The 7,869-nt window shown below is 25.5% G+C and overlaps 1 long non-coding RNA gene across 1 annotated transcript; it reads right to left on the bottom strand.

Moving 5' to 3' along the window:
- Positions 1–923: 923 nt before the first annotated feature.
- LOC114179798 lies at positions 924–1,546 on the bottom strand. The gene is made up of 2 exons (XR_003603531.1): positions 1,458–1,546; positions 924–1,184 (listed from the first exon to the last, which is right to left on the bottom strand). It is a non-coding gene; the product is annotated as an uncharacterized LOC114179798 (long non-coding RNA).
- Between the last annotated feature and the right edge of the window lie 6,323 nt (positions 1,547–7,869).

Raw genomic sequence — 7,869 nt, 5'->3', positions numbered from 1 at the left:
TAATAGCAAATTGTTTAAAGAATGAACAGATATATCTAATTGTTTAAGATCAACCAATATAAAATTTGTGTAATATAAAGTTTGTGTATTGTATACTCTATTGCCCACCAGACAATCTAGTATAGCCCTAAGTAAAAAAAATTACAATTAAAAGTTTATTCAACCCCTTTTGAAACCACCTCTTCAAAGCCATCGTATATGTTTTAACATAAAAAATATTCATATAATATTTTATTATTTAAACTTCTCACAATAATTTATACCAAAAATTGGATAAATAAAATGGACTACATAGAATAGTGAAGAAAAAGTACAATAAGTATGAAAATAAGAAAATAAAGTCTTGAGAAAGAAATACAAAGAAAAAAGGTATAAAATGCTTATCCAAAAAAAGACAAATCCAAAACTAAGAAAATATAAAATATCATGAAGGATGTGAATAAAATAGATCGAAATAATCTTGAAAAACATATCTAAAGTATAAATAACATTAAAATATACCTCTACCAAAAGATATTGACAAACTTTTAAAGCAAGAGATTGAATGAATCTTGAGAAGAAAAAATATATAAAGTAAAAATAACATAAAATATACTTCTACCAAAAAATGACAAACTTTTAAGGTAATTTCTAATGTGAATAAAAGAGATGAAAAAAATCTTGAGAAAAAAATATCTTGAGTAAAAATAACATTAAAATAATACCATTAAAATATACTTCCACGAAAAAAGCGTTTTTAATGCAAGTTAATAGAAGAATCATATTAACATTTAGATTTTCCATTACAATTTCAGTCCTAATTCTTAATATGTCCATATATGTGAAATGTTAATTCATCTGAAATTTTAAAAAATTAATGCTGCCGAATTAATTTCAGGATTTTCAATTCAGTCCTAATCAATCTTTCCATCAAAGATGTTAAATGTCAAATGTTTAGAATAGGATTAAATAAGTAAAAATAAAAAACTATAATAATGTATTTTATGGAAAGTGAAAACAAAAAACAAGCGTGTGTGTGTGTCAACAGTATAGAGAGGGAAAAAGCTCAAATGATTAAATTAGCCCCAGAGAAGCACTTTTGTATAAAGTGTTGGAAGAATCTGCAGGTGAAGTTGCAAGTATCGCTTTCTTTCCCATCTTAATTTTGTTCTTTGCAGAAGAAACACAACATCACCAGATTAAACCTAGTAAAATCGAATCAAATACCAACTAATTAACCAAAAAACATAATAAAAATTGAAAAGTCGTAGTTTGAGGATCTGCAACTGGATCCATCGATACATGAACGAGTCCTCAAAGCATCACAGCATAAGAAGAGAGCAAAATGTAGCCAAGAACAACTTGCCGGCGAAGAAGACGACGGCGAAGAGAGAGTAAACACATAACTGCCGGCAAGTCATCCTTGGCTGCACTCTACTTTCTGCCTCTTGTTGTGAGTTGAGAGAACCTAAAGCTACCTTCATCAATGGTGGTTCATGTGGCTCTATATATAGCAGAACAGAAACATATTTTATTGGACTCATAGCTGCATCTATCTGAGATCACTCTGAGTCACCGATTTTCTATATCAGGATAATGCTTTATGGAAGACAGCCACATAAGGAAAGGGACACGTGCAACTCTATGCGTCTATCCACGTTATTCCCTTCATTTTTTAATCTCAACACCTCTTCCGCTGAGATCATTCATGAATCATCTACAACAAAACCTTATTCCTGCAATTTTATTTATTTTCGAATTCATTCTCGTTACCCTCCATGCATGCATTCTCAGTGCTCTATGCTGCTTTTAATGTTGATTCATTTCTAAATATGTGTTCAAGTCCTTAAGATGAGTATTAAAACTAATGAAAATAAATTTATATATATGACTGAATATATAAGAAATTAATTAAATTAAATATTAATGGTAGTTGAGATTTTTATAGATTGGGATTAGATTAAGAGATATTTCCATGATCGGAGGTTGTAGACTAATTACTTCAGAAAATAGAAAAAAATTATGTTTTAACGGACAAATTTTAAAGTATATTCTATTAATGTGCTTTATCAATATATTACTATATATTTTTTGTATTATTTTTTCCTCACTTGATCTCATCTCTTGTATATACTAGTCTTATCTTTCTCATCCATTTTTCAAATAAATCTTAATATTTTCTTGTTCGGTTGACAATACGAAGACAATAAAAGGTCGAACAAGTTTATACATAAACTATATGTTAATGTTGTTTGAGATTATTTTAAGAAGAATCTTTCGTATACTCAAAATTGTTGTGAATAATTCAAATAAGAGTTTAAGTTATACTTTAATTAAAAAAAATGAATACTTTATAAAAAAAATTTAAATATAATATCTCAAAATTTTAAGTTAAAAATGATATTAATTCTTATGTAAATTATGTTCATATAATATGTATATAACCTCTCTTTATGAGAATGTGCTCGATTAAGAAAACAAACTATAAAAAATGGTGGTTTACATCTATTTTGTAATTAGAGAAAACAGAAAGAAAGTAATTTAAAAGATATATGATATAATAATTTATAACGTGCTTTTCAGTATGTCTATATATATTATTATTCTATATATTTTAAATTAATACATACTATTTTAAGACATGAATTAGGTTCATTTATACAATTAAAATTTGTAAATATTTTAATTGATTGATTGAAAAGTAATAAACCGTTATAAACTTGCCATATACAATATTCTAAAACAAAACACTTGGCACATACATGCAAGATATTATTCACTGGATCGTAACATATTATATTTTTTTCTCAATGTCTTTCATATTTGGTGATATCTCTATAACTGGACAATACACCTAGGTTATTTAGGATGGAAGGTGTATCCATACCTCAAACTCTTAAAATTTTGTGTATGTACAATAGAAATTAATAAAAATTAAATTAGGTAGATTTTAATGTATTTTTTAAAAAGTACAGTATTTTAGATATTTTTTTGCAAGACTCTCTCTGAATTGATGTTCCTAGAGTGAGTACTTGCGGGCATTTGGACTCTCAAGTGTTAGTAATACTTCTAAGTTAGATGTGAGTAAGAGATGAACGCAAAAATAGTTACTTTCCTTGAACACTGAATTCTATTTTATATTATCTGAGTCTAATCATAAGTTCATTAACTTTGTAACTGTTTTTATTCTCTTCCTAAATATGAATAAAACTCTATAAATGTCCTATTGTAATTGTAACTGTCGTTACATTCTGTTATACTGCTCATATTCTTGAATGTACTCTTACAGTCCTATCTCCCATTTGTGATGTAAGTTTGTCTTCCTGAGTCCATATGCATTGAGATGTAGATATGTATGCCTCCTGAACACTGGCGGAACTATGATGTGACAGGGGGAGCCACGGCTCCCCCATTTTTTTTTTTGAATTTTTTTTATATATATTTATATATTTTTTAAAATTATATTATATATTATTTATATTAAAATTATATTATGGAAAATTATAATAAAAGATAAAATAAAAAATTTTAATAGAGACATTAATTTATAAAAGAGATTAGGATTTTTTTCTGACTATAAGATCTTTCCATAATGTAAATTATCATGAAAGTTTGTGAAGAGAGATAAATACAAAGGTTGGGAAATAGAGGTTGGAAACACATAGATTGAGATTCATGTATACATTCTTGCATGATCTATCACAAATCAAGGTTAGTATCTTATTATGATTTATGTATGTTAGTTTATGATTCTTTTTAGGATGTTTCTTCCAAATTAAGTTTATCCCAAGTTAATATAACCCCTAATTATGATTTTAGGGTTTCTTTTATGAAATTGGTATGAACCCTAATTATAATTTTTCCTAAATTATTATAATCCTTAATTATGAAATTTAGGGATTTTGTGTTTTTCGCTACCTATGGTAATTTTTTTTAAGTTTTGAATTTATACAGTATTGCTTATTTAATTAAAATAGTATGAGTTTTGTTATGTTTTGCATTGTGATAATTGTGATTCGTGAATATAAATTTTATTTTTTCTAAATAGGTAAGAGGTGATAAATTTATATTAGAAAGATTATGATAAAAAGTAAAAAAATTGATTCCTTTTTTTCAAAGAGGAAGGTTTGTGATGAAGATGAAAAAGAAATGCATTTACATTAACTGAGCTTGAGAAATTTAATAAGAACCAAGAATTTAAGACAATATAAAACAAATCTCTAAAGTTATCAGAGTTACATATAATGAATTTAACAATTCAATAGAACATGATCTGGGAAAAACGACATCAAATTTGACAATACCACCAAATCAAATTGATGAGATACGAATGCCTTATCTAAAATGGTATTCATGAATTGGTATCATGATATAATAGCGAATGATAGTAATATTTTTTTTTGAATTCTACTATTATATGTGTTTGTTATAAAAAGAGGAAATGAAGAGAAAAAAATGAATAGTTTTTCTTCTAAAAAAAATTATATATAACAAATCTAATTTGGCTCCCTACAATTTTAGTCCAAGTTTCGCCACTGCTCCTAAACCCATATGTATTGGATTGTAGGTCTATATATCTGATCCCATGTATATTGGAATGTACATAGGTCTGTACCCCAAACCCAAATATACTAGGATGTATGTCTATACTCCTAAGTCCAGAGGTTGATTGAGCCAAAATGTACTTGACTCCCCTATACAACAGCCTCTTATAAATATATTACTTTGAATAAGACAAGTAATGGATTTGATATGTTAGGAAAGATGTGTTTTAGTGGAGTTTTGGGAATATTAATAATAACAACCATGTATTGACCATTTTCAATGAAAATTATAAATAAAAATATTTATAGCAATAACTTAAGGTTGTTATCCTGGGATAGAGCTAAGGTAAATAATTAATTTTATTTGAAAATTCATATAGGATAATTCAATTAGATAACGTTGAATTATGTGTTAAGTCTATTATAAATTTGAAACTTTCAATTAAGTCTTTAATAATTTTTTATGATTTATTGAGTCTTTAAAATTTCAAAACATTTCAATTGAGTCCATACAGTTAAGTGTGGCGGTGTTAACTTTCTGATGTAGCAATTAACTTGTCCTGTCATTCTCCACAAATTTCGCCATATAATATTTTATTACAAAAGACTACTTGATCTTTTTAATTATTTACGGTATTTAACGAAAATTATTTTAAATTTAATTAAAATTATAAAGTTATAAATTAAAAAAAATACAAAAATACAAAAAACATGTAACTATAAAATTAAAAAAATAAAATCAAAAAATAACAAAAATATAAAAATATAAAATTACAATATTAAAAAATTATAAAAATATTTAATTTCATAATTAAAAAATATAAAATTATACAATTAGTTAAAAATTATGAAATTGTGTAATTATGAAAACACAAAATTATTAAATTATTAAATTTTAAATTTTAAATTTTTAAATTTTTAAATTTTTTTGTAATTTTATAATTTTTTATTTTACAATTTTGAAATATGAAATTATTAAAATTTCAAGAAAATAAAAATTAAAAAATTATATTTGGTCACGTTATTTTTAAAAAATGATAATATAAGATAATTGTTACATCACAAAGTTAACAATCACACTATAATTAAAAAATTTAAATATAGCAGAAACTCAAAATATAATTAAACCATTAAATAATTACAATAATTGGTTAAAAGTTGTAACAATAATGAGATTCAATAAGAACAATTATAATTATTGAAAATCATGATACGAGAAGTATAACTATTACAATAATAAAAAATATTATGAGAATTAAATTTATTTAGATAAAAAAATTATTTTGAACTTAATAATAATTAATACATAAATATTTCTTAATTTAAATGGAGTGATTAATTACTCTTTAAGGGTATTGAACACATTAAAAAAGCTGAGCAAGAGTAGAAGTAAATGATTATGAGAAGATTACATAAGTATAGATATTTAAGAATTAAATGAATAGAATTTGAGTTTTAGAAAGAATTATTAGAAGGAGTAATTTAATACCTCTGTCTGTTTAATCTGTTTGTCTCCCCTGAAAAGTAGAGAGCGCTGGATCTTATTTCCATGCCATGTGTCAGATGTCTCTGCTTTAACCGACATCTCATCATTTCTTCTTCTATCAAAAACCTCTCATTAAAACACTCTTCTCTCATCCCTGCGTGCATCACCATAACAAATACAACAATATACAACTAAAACAAAACAGATGTTCCACCATAACTATGAGCTATCATGAATTGATATGAAAGAGGAAGAAAGCAAAATGTAGCCAAAAATAACTTGCCGAGTTACTCAAGTTTGGATCAGATTAAATAGATTCTTCTCTCGGCAAGTCATTCTTGGCTTCACTCCACCCTCAACCTTATTAATTAACCCTTCGCAACCAAAATCCACACCATTTTGCCAAATCAATTATGAAGTAGAAGAGGTTGGTTAGTTTGGTGCATGATGCGATGATTATATAGAGGTAGAAATATTTTATTATATTTTCTTAGGTAACATAATTGATTAATTTATTTAAATTTTTAGTATATAAATATAAGTCTATGTTTCACATCGAAAAAAAATAATATCGTATAAGAAAATAAATGTTTAAATTATTTTAAGATTATGGACTCGAGAGATGTCAATCTTTTTTATATAAGATCGAGTCAATCTATTATATCATACATACTCATATTTGATTATTGTTTAATTTTGGACGTTCTTCAAAATATTTATCCCTAATAATTGGTGGCTTCTTTTTGTGGTGTTCAAAGGCAATGATTACATATAATTACACAATTCTATAACGCGTCTATAGAAACTGTGCACTTTTCGGCTTTACAAGAATTTGATGTGCTACATCTTTTTCATGGTTAATGTGTTTCCGTTTATAAAAGACGAGACTTTGTGTTTTTGAGGCGTGGGAAAAGGAATGCCATAGAATCTTATTCACCGCACTGTCTCAATTTCTTGCCAAACCCATTACTTATATGTTACGTTATGCTATAACTTATTTTTGTTTTTGTTTGTTTATAATTGGAGATGACAAATAAATTTGTTGTGCATATTGTCTGAACTTGTTTTTGTTTTGATGAAAAATTCTTGTATTCTGAATGAGTATGAATATGAAAAATACCCGACTTGTTTAATTGAGTATGGAGATAGGGATGGAGATATATATATTCGTCCTAGTCTTATCCTCATACTACTATAATACTCGTTCCCACCTTATTTTGTTCCAATTTAAATGATTTAAAATACCCATTGTCTATTAAGTAACCTTATATTCATACGCGTGCACAAACACACACACACACTTTTTAATACTTTTATTTATTGTATATTTTATTTTCACATAAGAATGTTTAACACTATCAATTTAAGTATTTCATAGTATAAATGTTTCATTTATTAGGTAATATAAAAATTTATCTTCTTTATTTTATTATTATTAATTTTTGTTTCATTAAAATAACTCTTTTATTTCATTAAAATCATTTTCGTTATATATCAATCATCAACTAAGTTGATATTTGAAAAGTTTTCTTAGATCCGTAAGATATTTTTCATCTTATACCCTTAATTATACATTTATTCTTTCTTTATGCGATTTCATTCAATGGTCTCTCAAATTGTTTCTAAGACACACATTTGATAATTTTTTTAATATTTTTATTTGCTGATTATTTTATAACGTAAAATTCCATTTTGATAATTTTTATATAATAATTTTTATTTTCTAACTTATTATCATATGTGTAATTTTATCACTATAATTTTATATATAAATTTTATTTATTACAATATAATAATTTAATGTAATTGTCATAAATTTTTTTTATCACCATCCAACATATATTAAAGTTCAATAGATGA

The sequence above is a fragment of the Vigna unguiculata genome, chromosome 3, assembly GCF_004118075.2.
Source record: "Vigna unguiculata cultivar IT97K-499-35 chromosome 3, ASM411807v1, whole genome shotgun sequence".
In the NCBI taxonomy this organism is placed as follows: domain Eukaryota; kingdom Viridiplantae; phylum Streptophyta; class Magnoliopsida; order Fabales; family Fabaceae; genus Vigna; species Vigna unguiculata.
This window is presented reverse-complemented; position numbering and strand designations above follow the sequence as displayed.